Source organism: Cryptomeria japonica, chromosome 2, assembly GCF_030272615.1.
Source record: "Cryptomeria japonica chromosome 2, Sugi_1.0, whole genome shotgun sequence".
NCBI lineage: Eukaryota > Viridiplantae > Streptophyta > Pinopsida > Cupressales > Cupressaceae > Cryptomeria > Cryptomeria japonica.
In genome coordinates this window covers 590,103,372-590,122,468 of record NC_081406.1, presented here as the reverse complement: position 1 = coordinate 590,122,468, position 19,097 = coordinate 590,103,372, and positions in this window count along the sequence as shown.

Genomic DNA, 19,097 nt, shown 5'->3' with positions numbered 1-19,097 from the left:
TGCAACGTTTTCTAGTTCTAACTCTTTGCTCATAGTTATGGTGTTGTCATATACTTTGACCAAGCTAGCAATGTAGTCTGTACCCTGTTGTACTATAGAATCAAGCCACTCATCGAATAATTCAACTATCATGTAGCTCCTTTGGACTTGATCTAACAGTTTCTGATTCACTGGTGATTTGGGGTCAAAAGACAATGTCATCTGGGACAGGGGTTGAGGGCTCAGATGATGTATGGTGTTTATGTACTCTATCATCTGGGTGGCTACCTATTTCAACTCCTTTTTGTCCTTCTCATCTTTCCAAGACTTGGATATCATCCTCTTTGTGGAGGATTCTAGATGTTTAGCATCTACAACTCTTGAAGCAACTCCCAGGTCAATTTTCTCCACAGTAAAATCATCCTCAGTGGCCTTTTTGGGATCTCTATCCGAGATGAGCTTAGCTACTTCAGCTATCCAATGACTTGTTTCCTCATCAAATTCCATCATTGCCTTCATTTTGAGCTTCTTGGGTTTAGATATTTTCCCAAGACACTTGCTTACCATATCTTCCATGGGAATTGTAATAGGAACAATGTTACAGTTCTTCCCAGTCGAATCCCCTAGCCACCGGGAAGTGCTGGAAGTTTCTTTGGGTGGCGAGGTGTCTGAGCATCAGGGGGGTTGACAATAGTCATAGTGCTCATTGGATTTGGCTCTTCTTCAAGTTCCTTACTAGCATCCACATCCTGCACTGGAGTGTTACTCAACCCTTGTTGATCCATTGTCACTTCAGTTTCTTCACCTGGATCCAAGTCCACAACAATTTGATTCACCACTGGTTCTCTATTCTACTTTTTGCTCCTTCAGCGAGTAACTCGAATTGCTGAAGAACTTAGTGGAGACCTCTTTGATCTTCTGGGTTGAATCTTTTCAATAATTGGCCTTGTGTCACCTGCAATATCAACAATCTTGTTAGAGGAGGAAGTAGGAATCGGAGTTGTAGCATGTGGACCAACTCTTAATTCATGGGGAGTCATGATTGACTCCTTTCTAAACTTTCGATCCCTTAGCCATTTTTTTGTTCTTCTTATGACATTGAAGGACTTGGCTTGAATGTTTTTTTCTTCTCTTCTATCCCCATCAATTTCAGGAATTGGCTATCCTTGAACCCTTTCATTGAATTCAGGATCCAAGACATCTTCCCTTTCTTCTTCTTGTACACCTGATACATTAATGGGCAGCTTCATGGTAATGACCTGCTGTAAAGTGAACCTTGACCATAATTTCCTCCTCACTTCAAATTCATCACCATAGTTTTCCCAGTAATCTTCTAACTAAGGTTCATGGAAGAAATGGTCATCCACATTCAAATTTTCTACAACATATCCCCTAATGTCAAACTTTTGCATGGCAATGTAAGGCTGCAAATTCATTTTCTTGAACTCCAATTCTAGGTTCAAGGCATTAGATACAGATTTAGAACTGTAATAGCCAAGTTCAATAAGGAAAACAACTCTGGATTTACCCTTTGTCCCTAACCTTTTGTCAATGTGAGCCAATTGTCGACTTACTTCAATTAGCACAAAACTGTCAAAGGCATATCTGGGTAATTTGAATGGCTCGCCTTCAAAACCGCCCATTCTGATATAAGTAAATCTGGGAAACTGAATGAAATAGCTTCCATATATGCTAATCATCTCCATGGCCTCGGCTGACATTCTTTTGCGAAAACATCATTCCATCTAGTGAAATGCTATGCATATTTATGTTGTTGCAGGTAAGGGTAATAGTCATAAACCTTCATGTCGTCTACCCAAGGCTCATTATACAATCCTTTCCAATCTCTAGTACAGACCAATATATAGAATAAATATGAAGACATGTAAAAGCTGGGCATTCCAACAAAGTTGCTCAAACCCTCATGGAGCCTTTTAGCGACAACCTGTGCCCATTCAAGGTATTTCTCACCAGCTAATAACACCTGGATATATAAGTACATCCAATCCTCCCAATAAAAAGAGTATGAGTTCCCTTTAAGTCTATTTAACAGTATGACAATGTCTCACACCTCTGTGATGAAATGTTCTCTGGTAAGAGGCTTAGGTAACTGAGACCCCCCTTTTTGAACCTTCAGAAGCTAATTCCTTGCAATAACACTTCTATATGTGCTTTTTTTCGCAGAGAAAAATGCATATGAGGTCCCAATTGACCAGTCTTCGTACGGCTCCTTATGTGGTATTCTCATTGCAACCATTACTGTCTCTCTGTTAATCTCCACTAACATCTCGCCATTGCTAGTTCTAATGCACCTGCTATTAGCATCATATCTATTCATGCATGCTATTACTAAATCTGGACAAGGAGCGGCAATTGGAAAAGCATCAGCTTCTATCCACCCACTTCTAACTATCCTCTCCATCATTGAACCTACACCCAGGGTTTTTAGTTCTCTCTAAGAAATCTCCCAAGTCAGATTGGTCCAAAGAGGTGTCGCTCAACTCTGGAAGTATACTAACTAGACATGATGTACGACCAAGTTTTGGAAGAGTCGGCCTCATTGTGGCCACTTTTTTTACATTTATCAAATAATTCCTAAACAGGACAAAATTTTATTCCAAAACAAAAGATTTATCCTACACTGACTGACCTTCTGAGATAATAACACAGTGGAGGGAAATTATTAAAACTCACCTTTGACCACCATGAAATCTGTGAAACCCTCAGAAAAATGGAGCTGAAATTACCTTCGGCGTCTCTAGCTCCTTCAATAATAGAAGCTACAACTTTTACAATTTTGAGAATTCACATGTTAAGAAAACGGAAAACAGCTGAGTAACATCTACACGTGCTTCATAATGATTCATTCGAACGTGTGAGATAACCAATGATATGATAGGAACCTGACACTTTCTTAATTACACATCAACTCTGCACAAAACGGTTAATACTTTCATGATTTTTTTTCAAATTTAGAATTTTAAATTATAAGATGCCGAGAATAATCCTTTTGCCGCGCCACCTTTAGTGTTATTAATGTCCTCGGGGCCAAACTTGGAATGAACTTTTGAACTTTGAACCAACTCGCAAGGAGTTCAATGGTTAAAGTTCAATTCAAGGAAAAACAAAGAATTCTCAACTTGCGGCTCAACACAACACCGGGAACGAGCAAAGACCTTTAACAAACATAAAGGGAGACATTGAACCTTGAATGTTGCACTGATTTGTAAATGGTTCAAAGTTCAAATTCAAGACCGACTTAACACATTCACACTTGCTCGTTTAATAACATTACAAAGCCGCGACCCACACAAGAGGACCGGTTGAACCTTGAACCTCGAACCAACTCGCAGGCTCAATGGGACAAAAAAGGCAAAACATAAGGAACAAAAAGTGCATGATTAAAGACGATAAAACTGAAAGAGGGAAATAAAATTAAATGCACATTATTTGGTTCAAAACAGATAATGAGGTAACAGGGAGTATCATAGATTTTATAATTTAAATTTAAATTTAATATTTTTATATTCCCACGGCAAAAAGTGAAATATAATTTGTATTTGGAGTTTATTTTCAACACTTAGTTTTATTTTTTTCTCTTAAAACCCTACATGGAAAATTTGGTTTGTTGATAATGGAGGATTGGTAGATTGGAATTTTGATCTCAAAAGATTTGTGTGGGGATCATATTATTTGGGCTATCTAGTTTTCATGAGCTATCTCAAGAATGTTTGGCCTTCTTTTGAATTTTGACATTTTCTCTGATTTGAAGGTATATGTTTACTTGATTTCTCTCTTGTTTCTAAATTTAAATGCTTGATTATTGTTTCAAGTAGTTTATAATTAGATTTAGATCCTTTGTACAATTTGAATTTTGTCTTTTGGTGGAGCTTTTGAATTTATAGTTTTAAATATTGAGAACCAATATTTATAAGGGGAAACTTTGCCCAATTTTTGTGGATGCATGAAATGTTATTTTTATTGCATTTTTGGGATGTTGTGTAGATATGACCAAGGGGTATTTGAAGATTTGTGATTGGGCATGTTTGAAATTCTAAGCTTTTTGGAGGTCCATATATGGTGATTGGCCTTTAGTGAAAATTGGAATTTGATGCTAAAAATATGATATTATTATGTGGAGTCCTTATATTATATATAGATTTTTTTAATTGGGATCGATTCGGATCCAATTCCATGTTATTGAGACCATTTGAGCATTTGAGAATATGTTGTTTAAAATAAATTGTTTATATGATATATTGAGTATTATATTTGATATTGGCATTATTTATGCATTGTCCTTATTCATGGGAATGAGATGATATTGGGTGTGGGTATTTACAGTCAATAAGGGGAGTGGCTCTTAATGGGAGATGGGGCCCAAAGTGGCCACCAATATGACTCATTAGACAATTGAGCTAATAAGTGAATTTATATAACTAAAACAATGGGTAAACACACTAATAAGATAATTATGGATTCCCCTTGCATTCCTTGAGTGATTGTAAAGGATGAGGACATATTGGGAAGGCTTGACTATCTGTGGTGCATTGATCTAGAAAGTTTTAGTCTCCTTGTCTTCACAAAAGGACCACTTAGATCTACATAAGCCATTCCTTTGAGCTATGTGATGACATTCTTGCTTCTTAGCGTCTAATATCCAACCCTATGTAGACATGAGTAGTGACCTTATGGTGGGTTCATAACTTTGTATCATATCTATCCTTGATAGTGCATTGCATTCTTGTGTCTTGTTATGTCATGTATGTTGTGTGTATGGTGTGAGTGTATGCCATTATGTTATTGTTTTCCTTGTTTGAGTATATGGGCCTTGTGACTATCTCCACGAGCACAGTGGGGTGGACCTAAAGGTATCATATAGTCAGGTGGCATTGCACACCACCATTAAGGACTGGTAGACTTGTCCATGAGCACTTTTGAGAGCTACTTCACCTTCCTCAACACTTGACTTTCTTCATTCTTCTTCATTTTAAGTTGTAATATAGATGAAATTTGATTTAAGCATTGTAATTATTGTTGAAATGTATATTGAGAACACTCCAAGTGGAGATTCATTTAATGATACATATTGATATAGTTATTGAATACTTTAGTGGACAGGTGTTCAAATAAACCACAAATCATGGCTATGCATGCTTCTCAATTGATGCTTTATTTGGTGCTTTAATATTAATGTAGATATTCTCTTTATAGTTCCTGAGAATGATTTAGTTATCTCCTATTGTGATCATAAGATATTGATTTTTAGTTGTATTGGGCTATTATATGTCCATATGTGGTGGTTATGGGTGTTGTGAGTTGAGTTGTGGTGAAATGATTCCACCCAGACTCCGCCTATTTTTGTAGGAGTAATCTAATGACTCGATGTCACTAAACTTGACCCACTTTCTCACTTTTTTATAATTTTCTCCCAATTTTGGGATTGTATTCATATTTTGAATTTATTGAGGGGTTTAGGGTGTTCAGGGCTTCGTATAGCCCATCTAGGAAGCTCACTATTTTTGGATAAACACATATTTTAGGGATGTCAACATGAGTTCACTAGTCTGGAGGATACTAGAGCATCCCAAGGATGCATGCATTGGTAAAGGAAAGTTGCACACTACATTAGTATCCTCAATCCACACTAGTGTCCTCTAGGACACTTGTGCATACTCACTCCAACATCCAAGACACTTGTATAGACTTTCTCCAAAATCCAAGATACTTGCATGATGTGATATTGTCCTCAATCCACACTAGTGTCCTCTCAGGACACTTGTGAATTCTAGCTCCAATGTTTGGGATACTTTTAGAGTCTAGCACTAGTGTCCTTGTGTGTGCAAGTGTCCAACCTATTTGACTCTATTTTAGTTATGTTGTGAAGGTAGTGACAACAAGGAACCCTTAGAGGTGGGTTGAGTAGGTTTTAAGTGATTTTGATTGGTTTTGGTGGCATCCATTTGTAATTAGGGTTTCATCGAAGGCCATCTGTGACACCTATGACTTAGTAACTTGTCTTATTGATAAAGAAAACTTGGCAACATGGGGGATGGTCATGTGTGATTCTAGACACATCTTAGACTTTCTCCTATTATTTGGGAGACATTAACCCTTGTTTGTTTCAAGTTTTGAGTGTTTATTCTTTCGCTTGTGCATAGTCGATAAGCTATGATTTCATCCAATCTCAAGGTTTGAGAATTGTGTGTATATGTTATATATGTTTTAATGCCCACCAAAATACCCTAGAGAAATTAAATGTCTAGCATACAAATAGAGATTTTTTTTTTAATTAACATCTAATAACAACTAATGTAACACATAACATCTCCATCTAATTAAATTCATTAACCATTTAACCAATGTGAACATATATCATTACACATTTATCAATTAACGCAAGCGAAAATAACATAACATCATTAACCTTTCCCTAGGGTACTTCAACATCATTACTTAATTCACTACCATAATGACATCCTACACACATGATAAGCATGCTCCATCTTGATTTAATGCATCATATTTAATTCCCTAACCATGAGATATGCAATCTACTACAGTATTCATCCATCATGATATGCATTCCATTATATCATTCTACTAACATAATAGATACCTATTTTAAAATGCAAGACAATCCCATATCCTACATTCATTTTATGCACCAAAACCAAATATTTATTTAACCCAACATTTCCTATCTACATGCTCTTTTCCTTTTTATGATAATGCAATCCTAATGCATAGATATAATCCTTCTCTACCAATCCAACTAAATATACAATAGTTACAACTAATTCTAGCATGATCATCTTTCTTATCATTATTTCCAAACGCGTGATACAATAATATTAATACAACTTCCTACTTACAGTTCTTACATGATATGCATAATTTCCTTTCTACCAAGGCATCTATATGAATCATTCATCTTCACTAGATCTAATTAACATCTTCTAACATATTCATTTCTTACTCTACGAATATTCCTCTTCCAAGATTACTTTACATTCTATCTTTCTTTCTAAACATTTTATGGAATAATACAACTAAACTACAATGCAAATCCATTTTCATTTCAATCATAATCCATTTTATTTCCAAGATACATAAGATCACATATCTACAATAGTACAATTACATCCCTAATATCCCTTTACAAAATATGACTTAATTCTAATTCCAACTACAATTCATCTTATAAATAAAAGTACATTAAATACATCATGAGCATAGCTCTTCCTACTACAAGATTCCAACTACTACATATAAAAATATTACAATAAATGTATTTCATCATATTCATTATATAAATCTGCTATCATCCATAATCATCATGAAGAAGAATCCACATCCACGCATGAAGAATCCAAGAGAACATCCCAATGGTTAAAAAGCACCAACTACCCAACCATGTGGAACCAAAGGAACCACCCCCCATGATAGGAGATGACACAAGGTCCCAACACACACTCTAAACCTAAGTTGACACCCTAATCAAAGAGACAAACCACATAAGGACTCGCATGCAAGAACCCACACATTACAACAAGAATAAACTCCTAGAGGCGTATAACTCATCAAGACACAAAAGCATCCAATAAGGCATAATCATAAATCATCAAGGGGAACACATGTAGGAGTGGAGTGTCATAACATTCCATCCTTAAAAACATAATAACATAAGGCACTAGCCTGATGGACATGTGGAGCCATCTCAACCTATAACAGACCAAGGGAGATTAGCTTATCGTCTTCAAGACCTTCTCATGATTATCCTAAAACATCCTCCCTGGGACTAAGTCATGAGGCTCAAATCAATTTATTAACTTATTAATGAGCCTAGCTACCCAACCCATCAATTATTAGGTTATCACTTATTTACAAATTAAGGTAAACTCTCAATGTGCCCTATCGGTCTAGAGTTCATGCATCCTTACAAGGAACCTCGTGCAAGCCTATCTCTCGTGACCCCGGTCATCACAAGGAAGCCCACTCCCCCTAACATGGCCCAACAATAAATCACAAGGGGCTCTAAACCATAATAAAATATGAAAATAACACTCATATGCAGCCAAGAACTTCCACACATACTCTCACAACATATTCAAGACTGCACCAACATCAAATATAACAAAATGAGCCTCTTGGCCAATAAATACAAGGCATAACAAAGCCATTAAATTTTCCATCAAATTTTGAAGATAACATCACAGCAAGGCCAATCCACTTGCTGGTCCAAAACAACAATATAACTTACTCATCAACCATGGTTTATCAACATGGAGAGATTCCAAAACATATACAATGATATGGAGAGGTAAATATACATAAAACCATCATAATACATCATAACTGATCAAAGCCAAATCTGGAAAATATCAACAAACCTCAATAAAGCCTCTGGTACAAAAATTCAATCGAAAAAATTAATCAACATAAGCAAAACTGTGAAAAACACATAAATCAGACAGGTTCGCACATTTACCCAACATGTTAGCGCTTTTGTTCAACAGGTTACAGGTTAGTGCTTTTGTTCAAACAATGCAAATACATAAATTAGGCAGAAAAACTGAGAAAACTTACGACATAAAAACAAAATCGTACACTTAACCAAATTTTACAAAACAAAGACCAACAAGGTCGCCCAAAAATAAGGAATAAAAGGACATAAATGAAATAGATAGATACAAACTATAAGCCAAGTTCTAATAAGATTTCTTTCACGACAAAGCACATACAGAACCACCTAAAACACACAGAAACTCCAATACAATCGAATCAAACCACCTTCAGACTAAAAGACTCACAAAGGAAAAACTATTCACACTCCCAAACAATCAAATGACTCAACAACCAGAGATTCACACCAAAATTTCATAGAGTCGTGAGACGACATGTATAGGAAGCCAAAATATGATTTCCAACAGACTATATAAAAACTCATATAATATAAAGTTTCTCCCCAAATATTTATTTCCAAAACTATATTCAAACCATTGAATAAATATTATTTTCAACCCATCTCCCGAAAACAGTGTGCAGACATGAAGCATACAGGGAAGCCATTAAAATAAAAATAATACAAAAGCTTAAAGCTCCAACCTACAACTAGAAGTGATGGAATGTAGCTAAAGAAGAGCTCCCCACAAAGACAAGCCAAAATCCAAGTGTAAATCCAAAACCAAAGGAAAAATGCTTGTAGGAAAAAATTTCAAAGAATAGCCAACCCGAAAAACATCACAAGAATGAAAATAGAAAGCAAACAATAATAAAAACCCTGGCCTCAATCTCGACCAATCAAAATACTCCATTTTGGAATATATCTTACCAACCCACAATATATTATAATTTATTCTCTCATTTTGAATTTAGCCAATGAGAGTAAAGGGTAGGTATAGTAAATATAAAATATATTTATCGAGCAAAGTGGGAATGTCGTATTATTATTTTAATTTAATGTATTCATACACCCCACTTAGGAAATGAAAGTCAAACTATTAAATAAACATAAGCTATAAATAAATAATCCAAATGGGGATTAAAATTAAATAAACCAAAAGCTAATAAAATAAATTAAAGAACCAAATAAATATTAGATATCAAATAAATACTAAACCATAGAAAATTTAATAAATAATTAAATAATCAAATACAATAAAGATTAAATCACAAATATAAAATAAATATTAAACAACAATAAAGCTTACCAGCAAATATTCAATAATCATAAAATCAATAAATGTTAATTATCAAATAAATATAAATACCAAATAATTAAATACTCAAAACTAATAAATTAAATACATTAAAATAAACATTACTAATATAAAACCACACATCAAGAGCCTCATAATTATTTTGAACATAATCAAGTAAATCAATCATTATTAACCATACTCACAACACCAAGAGGACCAAGCTTACTATCTAACATGGCGAATTATGCCAGGACACTGATGACTCATAGTGAACAACTTAGATCTAGAGTATGTGAAGGGAACTCATGTCATCTCCAAACCACATAAGCCATTGGAACTAAAGACACACTCAGACCTATGAAGTCAGGTGGAGTCGATGTCTGGTACCTGCAACCACAAAATGATAATACAACATATACATATACATATATAGAACAAGCAAGTGATAGAGAATCGCGATGACAAATGCAGCTCGCATTGAGTGATGTAGAATCGTCTCTATCCCAAAGATAGTCAAATAGTAGTCAAACACATCTCATAAACATCTCATCAAATGTAATCATGAAATAGGGTTAGGGTAATCATAATCATCATCAAAATAATGATAAATCTAATCTGTCAATAATCCATCACATAGTAAGCATATGGAATCCATCGAGCACATATATCCATCAAACCGCATGATCAATAGTGGTAATATCATCATCCATACAGATCATCAGAATAGCATATGTCCATTAGTGTCTAACATCAATAGTAAGTAATTGAAACACATGAGTAATCATCATCCAAATAATCAAATATAGTCTAGATAAGTCTATCAAGCATGAAAAAAAGTCAACTCTAGTCAAATTAAGTCAAGTCAAGGGTGGACACTACATATGCTAACACAATTAATTTAGTAAAAATATTTCCACATATTTCTTGTATGGTTTTTTCATAGATCCTCTAGCGTTTGTTGGTGGGGTGTTACATGAATGATGTTTCAAGAGTAGAGAACATGGAATTAATAGTCTTAAGTTAGTGACACATTCAATGCTCAGTTACCTTGGCACATAGTAATTAATGCTTAGTTTTTCTTGTGAGTTGTGTCACCACTTCGGTTTCAAATTGATTATGTGGAATTGTCAAGCTTTAGGGGAAGAGTACCAATAGATAGCATAGTTCCAATATCTGTCACCTTATTGCCATGTTGACCACCCCAAAACATAAAAAAAAATTGTCAGTACATAAATATAAAAATACCAGTAAATATTTATTTTAACACCAATACATGTTCACAAATGAGTTAGTAGTTGACAACAAAAAATTAAAAAAACTAAACATCTACTGGTACATTTCCTATTTAAATACAAAACAACTTGCACAAATAATAAACATAGTTATTTTTAAAAAAACTTAATGTTTACATTTGCCATTTTATGCAAGTGGCTAAAAAGTACAAATGTACTCCAATTACAATTACATATGCACAACTATTGGTGCATTACATGACATAAAAACAATCAACATTAGACTTCTTAGACACTCAAGTGTACATTCTTCCAAATATCACTTCACAACTTCATGCATTAAATGGATCTACATTTGGTACCTGCATTTGCAATAATTGGTGTAAGGCTCCCCAGTAACCAAGAATTTGCATAAAATCAAATTAAAAAAACCAAGTATCATTCAAAGCATAGAAGAAAACTGAATAATCTGAAGCAATGGAGGATTGCATATTTAATATGACATGACCGACTATTTCCCACAAAAAATCAAATTTGAAAATAGCTAGCTACCACAACCGAATGCATTACACATTCAAATTATATTATAAGACAGAATTTTCCATGTCACTTTCATTACAATCCAATTCATTGCATATTCCTGAGCTCCGTAAATACCCTTTGCACATTCCTTATTCAAGGGTGCACATTCAGGTTGGTACACACAAAATAACTAAATTCTCTCTGCACTCAACGTTAAACGTTATAAATCTTTCAATTGAAATTATACTGTTTTCAATAAATCGATATTTCTTTCAATATAGTCACTGTAAATAATATTAACAACCATATTGGATGTCCAATGATGGTTTAGCTCCTTCATAGTTGCATTATGCTTTGTCTATTGATGATTTCTTTGTATGCGCTTTACAATTTCATTTCAATGCTCTCTTACAGTTTAATGTGCCTATATGGTTATTCTCCATTAATAGTGTGAAATTTACTCCAATTTCTTTGCTTCATTATAGTCTGAACTTGACTCCACTTTATTTGCTTAATTTTTCGATATAGGTTTCATTTCAATGCTCTGTTATAGTTTAATAATGTCAAAATCCTTACAGTATAATAATGTTGAAATCCTCATAGAGAATGGCAAAAAATAACATGATTATCTTTTTTTTTTTTGAAACCCCTTCATTATTTATCATTTCATTTTATGGGTGCACTGTTAAATGGTGTCTCTCTGTTTATAATGCCAAAATAATTACAGAGAATGCAAAAAAAATTGATTATTGTTCATAATTATTCGAAACCCCTTCATTATCTATCATTACAATAATGTGTATGCCCGATACTATTACTTACAGTGGCTATATACTGGCTATAAGGTTGTTGTCCACACACACACACACACACACACACAAATATGTGTGTGTTATTGTCGACATATAACAACCTTCTCACATACACGCTTTATGGGCCACTTGGCACGAATTACCACCAACTACATTGCCCTAAAAACATTGGGAAATGAAGATTTTTTGAGGCATTTTCATTGTTTGCTCTGCCTTCAATTTGTTAATATATTCATAGTGAATAATATTATCAGGCATACAATATATTACTTCCAATAAATTTCATATGAGAAATACAACAACAACATTCAATTATTAGTCATTTGAGAAATGAATCTGCATCTTAATACTATATCAACAATATCCATTTTTTAATCACATTACAGTTACATCTTTCACTCATGCATCTCGTGCTTCTAGTTTCTCTCCTTGTTATATAACGTTTCAAAATCTGTACCTGTGTGTGTGTGTGTGTGTGTGTGTACACACACACAACACCATTTTATTTTGTTGAAACATGTTCAATGATGTAATTGCTCACTATCTAATAGAATATCAGCAATATCCAATTTTCAATCATATCACAGTTACATACTTAACTCTTACATGGTTGTTTCGAGTTCTTTGGCTATATGGTTATTGTCTATATTATCAGGCATACATAAATAGAGATACAGGTACCATTTTATTTTGTTAAAAGATGTTCAATGATGGATTTGTACTCATTGGTACCTACAGAAATTGATTTATTTTTTATCATTATATTTATCTCAATGGCATTGAGGGTTTAATTTCAATGATTTGTCTCTGTATATATATTTATATAGGCACACATAGTTGCATTTTACCGTTGGTACCTTATCATTGCAGGTTCACTAAACATAATGGCACTAGGCAGAAAGGGAAACATATGTATTAGATGTCGAATAGTTAGAGTCACTCATGGGGTGCACTTCCCTGATGAAGATAGTTTTGTCCAAAATGAAGACCCAGTGACTCCTATTGTAGATGACCATTCACCTAACAATGAAAGTGATGTGGAAACTACTGTTGTACATGACCATTCTACTGCAGCTTGTAATCGTATTCCAAAAACACCACAAGTACAGGTGGCCTCAAAGGTCAACATATTTGACATTAAAGAAGCAATATCATGCATAGAAGATAAGAACATGTCTCTTAGAGGCACATCAATCAAGTATGGTATCCCCATTGCCTCTTTGAGGGCATGGATGATGGGAACCACAACCACAACTATGAGGGGTCCACACACCATTTTATCAACAAAGGAGGAGGATGAAGTTGTCCAATGGTGCAAAGACATGGCTGAAATTGATCACGGTCTCTAGTCAACTTCAATCAATCGTTGCCTAAATTACCAAGAATAGGCCTAATCCATTCAAAAATGGGATGCCTGGGAGGTCATGGTGGGCAGGTTTTAGACAAAGGCACCTTGATCTGACGATGAGAAAAGCAGAAGGAGTGGACTCTGATAGGGATATTATGCTTCGACCTTATATTGTTGCCTCTTTCTATGACAACTTGGAGGTAATGTACAACCTCAATCACTATGGTAGCAGTCAGATTTAGAATTGTGATGAGATTGGTGTGCAAGCTTGGAGGAATTGTAGAATGAGAGTGATAGCCAAATTGGGCCAGAGGTGTGTACCGCACCTAATTTCCAAGAGTAGAAGGTGGATTACTGTTTTGGCATGTGTTAGTGCATGTTGTTTCATAATTCCTGGATTTTATTTGTTCAAATCTAAGAGGCAATTCTGAAACTACATTGCGAACTGTGAGCCAGGAGCATGCATGGCAGTCCACGAACATGCATGGATGACAAAGGAGTTGTTCTTAAATTGGTTGGAACATTTTGCACATTCAGTCCCTAGTGGAGTTTCACCCTCACGTAGGGCCCTACTGATCTTCGATGGTCATGGAAGCCATGTAGACTTCATGACAATTGAAGAAGCAAGGCAAATAGATATAGATTTGGTAACCCTTCCTACTCATACAAGCCACAAATTGCAGCCACTTGATGTTTCTACATTCTCACCTTTCAAGAATTATTTCAAACAACAGAGGAGTATATGGATGTCGAAGTACCCACAAATTAAAATTGGAAGGGAAGAGTTAGCAACTCTTGTGAGCAAGGCCTTTGCCCAAGCATTGACACCGACTAATATAATCAGTGGTTTCCATAGGACAAGGATTTGGCCACTTAACCGATCCGCAATACTGAATGATATGAGGCCAAGTAAGGCATTTGAGGTTGTAGTAGATATACAATGAACTGTTGGAACAGAACATGATGCCACTTCAAGGGATGAAGAACCAGAGTATATGGCAGCAAAATCTTGCTTGCGGTTGGTTGGTTATAATGAGGAAGACATTTAATATTTTATAGAACACTATAGTGGAACACAAGCAACGATTGATGGTACAAGTTTGACACCAAAAACTACCAAACCAGGTCTGCCACCACAAACCATCCAGCCAAATGAGGGTTTGGAAAGTAAATAAATAGGCATGTCTTTGCCAACACAAGTTGTCATACCAGACTGGACCCAAGAAGCAGACATTGTGATGATGTAACCCTTTCCATGCCAAGTCTGCCAGAAATTGGTCCAACATATGTGATACATTACTTCACCAATGCAGTCAACTGGGAGTAGCAAGATGGTGCTGATTTTGAAGACTAAATTCACATAAGTGAAGACGAACCTGAGTTTGTGCCATGTACACAAGAGGATGGGCAGCAAGTGCCAATGCAAATCACCAGATTCTTAAGTGATAGGGAGATTCTCACAAATGAGTTGCTATTTGGTTTGTAGGTTAGGAAAAGATGATGATGTGGGATCCCTTGTTTGTTTTATGCCCTAATCTCCTTGTGAGTCAACATCAACACCCAAACTCCTTTGGAGAACTTTCTACTAATTGGATTGCTCCAGTTACTCAACCAAGGTCAGAACTCACATGAGTAAGTCCAACCACCAACATGTCTAATTCACTACCCTTCACTTTCAGGGGATTAGGAGGGGTCTGAGATGGTTTTTCAACTCCCTTCATGTGGTTTTAGAGTTTTTTCCCTTTCATTTCCTTATCGCCTTCATTATTCCTATATTTTAGGCCTTCTAGCCCTATGAGCCCCTTTTAGCCCTACTGTCACGGTTTTAGCTCTTTTATTCTAAAAACTTCCAAATGACCCCCTAGAAGATTTTTTGATCTGGATACCCATTTGGACACTCTTAAATATTTAGGAGATGAGGTGGTCTGATACGTTCGTACAGGTACGGTCCCCAAAATGGCACTTTCCAAGGGTTTAAGGTTTATGTGCTTTCAGCAATGGGGTTTGTTGATCTCCACACCCTGTCAAACCTCCACACTCACACTGAGGCTCTGCAAGAAAACCATCTTCCATGCCAATAACTTGGCTCAATCAAATTTGATCACCCCTACAAGAAATAGGAAAAATAGCAGTCATGTTCCTAGTTGGGCTATGTCAGAGCTTGCCTAGGGCATGCTTTCAAAATGCTCAAAAGAAACTTCCAGGTCTTGAAATTTTGTATATACATTGTACATAGACTCCATTACTTTAATCCCAAGGGACATAGAGAAAACACAATGGGAATTCAAGTTGGAGCCATTTTTAGGGCCTTAACCCCTTTACTCAGGCCGAGAGCAGTGAAACAAGAAAGAATTTCAATACACTAGTTAGATCTGTACAAAGAAATGACACAAGTACTTTCTAAGCACCCCAGTAACATAGAATAAGCACCCATGAAGTTATAGTATGGAATTTAATCCATCTAGTATGGACAACTACAAGCAATTTAACAAGTTTTTGTGAAAATCAAGAAATTGCTTCAAGTTGCTTATTGAGAAATTCGATTTTAGATCTTCCAACTCCTTTACAATGTTTTAAGAGGCCTTATATATGACTAATCAATCAAAACCAACCACCAATAGGACCTCTAACTACCAATTTGAGCATTTCATAAAAAATGCTCATATTGTTGCAAAATGTTGTCAAGCAAACATGACAACTTTTACTCCACAATGCATTTTTACAACTTGTGCATATCTTCACACTCTTGACCCCCTAGGATGGTTTCCTAACATCAAATACACATTTTAAAAATTCTTATGAGGCCATACAAGGAGTTTTATAAAAAATTTCTATATGGTGTCATTTGAGGCTTACAAAGGCACATTGGCCAAAACTGAGTAAATAAGCTAAGACTAAAGGAAATCAAACTACAAATAACCTCAAAACACACTTTTGGACTCTTCAATAGTCCTTTATTCAAGCATTGACCCAATGAAGATCATTCACTCCAAAATTTGAAATTTCATCAAGAAACCTCACGTGCTCCTGCACCATACTCCCCCAATGAGAAAAAAGTCAAGTGACTCCTTTAGCAAACAAAGAGAGATCAATTCCAACCTTTGGAAAGTCTGCTTCAGGTATCCAAGTGGCCTCAGATTCTAGAAGATGTTTCCATTTAATTAAATGCTCCATGTAGGCGGTATGCCTAGTCTTTTTTAGAATCCTTGAATCCAACACCTTCTCTTCTTGTAACATGGTTGGAGGTGGCAAAGGAAGGTCTGAAAATGATTATGAGACATCTGAAACTCTAATGTACTCCTCTAGAATTGTGCCTTTGTACTACACCAAGTCTGCAACATTGAAAATAGGAGACAAAGCTATGTCCCCGGGTAGATCAATTTTGTAAGCATTGTGTCCATACTTAGCCAAGACCTTACAAGGTCCAATCCTTCTCATTTGAATCTTTCTAGGGACACCTTTTTGAAGCCTTGATTTGTTCAAATGTACCATCACCAAGTCGCCAACAACAAATTGCACATTCTTTCTCTTTTCATCCACTTTGTCCTTGATTCTTTGAGAGTTGTCTTGCAAAACTTGCCTAACTTGCTCATGAATCTCCTTCATGGATTGAGAAATATCAAAAACATGGCCACTCCTCTGCTCCATACTTCCAAGGTCTCTAAGCTCTAACACACCTCTTGGATGAATCCCATAAACTACTTCAAAAGGACTCTTGTCGGTTGATCTATTCCCACTGTCATTATAAGAAAACTCAACTTGATGGATAATCTGATCCCAAGTTTGCCCATACTTCTTTGTCAAACATCTGAGAAGCTTCCCAAGTGTCCTATTTGCCACCTATGTTTGGCCATCTGTTTGGGGATGGTATGCTGAGCTAAAAGACAAGTTAGTGCCCAATCTCTGCCATAAATTTCTCAAAAAATGACCAATGAACTTGGTATCTCTATCTGACACTATGCTGATTGGAAAACCATGAATTCTAATGACCTCTTTGAAAAACAAATGAGAAATATGGATAGCATCATGAGTCACCTTACAAGGAATAAAATGGGCCATTTTACTGAATCTATCTACTACAACATAGATGCTATCAAATCCAGTTTTGGTCTTGGGTAAACCAATAACAAAATCCATACTTACACACTCACATGGCCGGTTTGGGATAGGTAAAGGCTGATAGAGTCCAACATTAGAAGAGGTTACCTTTGTCTTTTGGCAAGCAACACATTTTTCAACATACTTTCTGTAGTCACATAAATTTGTCCATTTTAATTAAATGAATATTTCGTATTTATTTGATTAAAAATCCACTAACCATCAATTAATTAAATTAATATTTAATTAATTCATCCCCAAACATTCTTCTATTAATTAAATAAATTATTCAATTTATTTTAATTAATTCATTAAATCAAATTTCAATCAATTAAATAAATAAAATCAATTTATTTAATTAAATCCCCTTTTCCTCTTTTAAATAAATTAAATAAAACATTTATTTAAATCATTATCCCCACCCCACTTGCATTTTCCTACAAATGCAACTTGCACACATTTATTGAAATAAATGAATTTTTATTTTTAATAAAATCCTATTTTCCCTCACCCACCAAATCCACTTGCAAAAATCTAATCCCCTTCTAGATTCTTCTAACCCCTTCCTAATTAGCCTAATCCATCCCCTAATTATTGTCACATTCATAAGCAAAATGGAGTCACTTCTCAAAGTCTAAAAGTCTTTGATAACCATTAAAGGCTTTCAACCTTCAACCACTAAATGGCTCAAAGTCTTTGATAACCATTGAAGGCTTCCAACTTTCAACCACTTAATCCCCAAAGTCTCCAATAACCATTAATGGTTAATTCAACCCTCCCACATGGTTAAAACATTTGTTTTGACTCAACCTCTACTCAACCCAAGGGTCTCATCAAGCCTTTAATGCTTTGACCATGATTATCTCTTAATCATTTGCACAAAGGTTTATCCTTGGATTAACTCTTAATTCAATGGGTAATCTTAATTTAGACTTGACCCTTAGCCTTTAGATAAACATGAGGTCTTCTCAGGCCTTTAATGCCTCCAACCTCTTCTTTCAACCCAACCCTATGTGGACATTTGTCATCATTTCATTGGTGCCAATTGTGCACATGGATCCCTAACTTTCAAGCTTGACCCTTGATTAAACCCTTCAATCCTGGCCATCCATTGCTCCATTTTTCCTATAAATAGAGCCCATTCCTTCATAATCCAGATCCTGAAAACTTGTATGCATTTAGGCTATAGACATTTTTAGAGAGCATTTAGCATAAGCAATCTAACATCTTATCATTTTGGTTAAAATACATCATTTTAGCATTAGTATTAGCTTTTTATTTCACATTTAGAGCTATACTACAATCTCAATCCTCCATAAGCATCCATAGTGCAAAAAACTGCTGAGAGCTACACTATTTTGGAACTTGGAGAGGAGAGGAACAAGGGAGAATAAGCTAAAGC